The sequence below is a fragment of the Suricata suricatta genome, chromosome 2, assembly GCF_006229205.1.
Source record: "Suricata suricatta isolate VVHF042 chromosome 2, meerkat_22Aug2017_6uvM2_HiC, whole genome shotgun sequence".
Classification (NCBI taxonomy): Eukaryota; Metazoa; Chordata; class Mammalia; order Carnivora; family Herpestidae; genus Suricata; species Suricata suricatta.
The window spans coordinates 131,306,877-131,309,712 of NC_043701.1; the positions used below are offsets into that span (position 1 = coordinate 131,306,877).

Genomic DNA, 2,836 nt, shown 5'->3' on the forward strand with positions numbered 1-2,836 from the left:
ACATTCTCCCAACATTGTCCTTTGGTTCAAGAAGGAGGTATGGTGGTCTCATGGTATTGATGAGGGTGTGCCGAAGCACAGAGTGATGGCGTGGCCAGAGCCACACAGCTAGTGAAGAGGTGCAGAGTCTCTTTACTAGCTTGATCGACCCCTGCCCAGCCTTGCACCAAGCCACCTCAAAGAGTTTCTTTATGATAAGTGTCGTGTTCCCGTCACTCGCCCCACATTGGGGGCCACTTGTCGTGTCCCTCGCCTGAGCTGGCAGGGCGGTAAATCCTTGCGGGTTCGTTCCTGAGGGAGGGAGAGAGAAATAGGGCAGGAGGGAGACGTAGGGAGTGAGGCAAGACAAGCGTTTTCTGATCAAGCCCCCGTTTATTAAGAATAAATCCCACCTATATAGGATTTGGGGCGGGAAACTGACCCAGGTTGGTTGCCAGGTAACAGAGTCAAATGATTATTAGAGAAAGGGGAAACCGAAACTGAAACTCCGAACACAGCATCAAAGGAAGCGCCCAGACTCTTGTCCGCAATAATGGGCAGGGGAAGATTAGCGCTGCATAAACCCGAATGCAGTTTGATCTTTTGTTCATTTTGGCTTTTCTCATCTGGCTCAGTATGACTGTCTCTGAATCCTGGACCAGGAAATGCACTCTCCTAGCCTCCAGATGTAAATCTTGTTTTTTTGGTTGCTCCCTGGAGAGCGATATGTCCTTGCCTGAGGCAGCCAAAAACTCGGCAGCTCCCAACAGGTCCTCCTTTTTTTTAAAAAAAGGCTTCTTCCAGAATATGATAGCATAGGCAAGGAAAGGACTGTGCCTGTCTTAGGTTGGAGGCCTGCCAATCCTTCTTACCCGTCATGGGCACACCCAGAAGCTTGTGTCTGAGTAGCCTGTCTTAGGTTGATAGGATGGTAAGGCCTCTCTTACCTGTCATTGGCTAGCCAGCCCGTGCCTCTTGCCAGAACATAGCTTTTCCATCGGCCTCCTGATCAGCCATATTGAGCTTAATATAATGGACCTGGGTAGGCTGCGCCTATTTGCTGCCTTAGGAGAGCCATGACCTTATTGAATAGAACAGGGCCCAAGGGCATCAAGATCAATAAAACTGCAGTAGGTCTTAAACAGGAGGAGATAGGGTAAAAGTCCATGAAATCCACGAAGAAAGGGCTGTCAATGTGTTCCTTCCTCCTCTTCTCCAGTTTTTTTTGAAGCTTCTTTTCCCAGCATGGTCCTAAAGGAAAAGACAAAGATTTCTCTCAAGGAGATTTTTTCTCCCTGGAGGACTGAGTATTTTGATTAATTTGCTTTATTAATCTCTCTGGCAACCATCTGGCTGCATCTGTTTTGAGTAGACGCAAACTGATCCTCGTCCCCAGATTAAAACTGGGTCCGGACCATGCCATTTGTTATCCAAAGGGTCTTTCCAAAGCACGGTAGCAAAAGTTTTTTGCGTCTCATTTTGCCAGAGACGTTTAGCAGCTGAGTGTCCTTCTTTATCCAGAGTTAAAAAATTTAAAATAAACAGTGCATGGTGCAAAAGATTGCTGGGAGATCCCTTGATGGGGTACCAGTCCCCCCCCCCTTTTATTTTATCAAGGGTATTTTTTAAAGATAAATGTGCCCGTTCTACTATACCTTGTCCTTGTGGATTATAAGGAATTCCAGTGATGTATTTAATAAGTAAATGTTGACCGAATTTAGAGAACACGGTCCCAGTATATCTGGGTCCATTGTCAGTTTTTGTTTGTTTTGGGATTCCTAACACTGATATGGCAGAAAGCATGTGTGCTACGATGTGCTTTCCTGCTTCTCCAGTTTGTAAAGTAGCATATAGGAAGCCGCTGTAGGTATCAGTATTTACATGAACATACTTTAGATTTCCAAACTCTAAAATGTGTGTTACATCCATTTGCCAGATGGCATTGGGCACTAGTCCTCGAGGATTTACTCCCAAATGAGGAACAGGTAGATGCACAACACAAGAAGGGTACTGTTTTAATTTGTCGTGCCTGCTCACGGGAAATCTTAAACATAATTCTTAAGGTGCGGGCACTGAGATGATGGGTAGCGTGAGCTTTAGAGGCTGCTTCTACTCCTGTATCTTGGGGAAGTATGATATTATAGATTCCTCTTGTAGCTAAATCAGCCTTTTGATTACCTAAGGACAGCGGGCCTGGAAGGCCAGTGTGAGCCCTTAAATGACCAATGAAGAAAGGATTTTTTCTTTTATGAATTAAAGACTGAAGTTGCATAAAAAGACGAGCGGCCCCTGAACTCTGTTTAATTTGGGCTGCAGTTTCTAGCAAGGGTACAGAGTTAGCTATATAAGCCCTGTCTGTGTATAGATTAAAAGGCTTATCATGAAAAGCGGAAAAGACCGCAATAACTGCGTGCAGTTCCACAAGTTGAGCAGAAGTGGAAGGGGTGGAAAAGCTTATGACCTGGTCCTCAAAAGTATAAGCCGCAGTCCCAGTAGAGGATCCGTCAGTAAAAACTACTAAGGCCTGCGATAGGGGCTGTTGAGAGGTTTCTTGTGGCTAAGGATTTTAAACCTTTGCTCTAGAGGTCTCATAGGATTGTATTTCTGTCTTCTATAGTATATTGTGGTACATAATAATGCCTGGCATGGGGGGGGCAGTCTGGTTTTCCAAGCACATTCTCCCAACATTGTCCTTTGGTTCAAGAAGGAGGTATGGTGGTCTCATGGTATTGATGAGGGTGTGCCGAAGCACAGAGTGATGGCGTGGCCAGAGCCACACAGCTAGTGAAGAGGTGCAGAGTCTCTTTACTAGCTTGATCGACCCCTGCCCAGCCTTGCACCAAGCCACCTCAAAGAG

At 45.8% G+C, this 2,836-nt stretch overlaps 1 protein-coding gene across 1 annotated transcript in view; it reads left to right on the plus strand.

The window, feature by feature from the left end:
- SUPV3L1 (Suv3 like RNA helicase) overlaps positions 1–2,836 on the plus strand; it is a 26,889-nt gene that overhangs the window by 21,866 nt on the left and 2,187 nt on the right. The window lies entirely within an intron of this gene.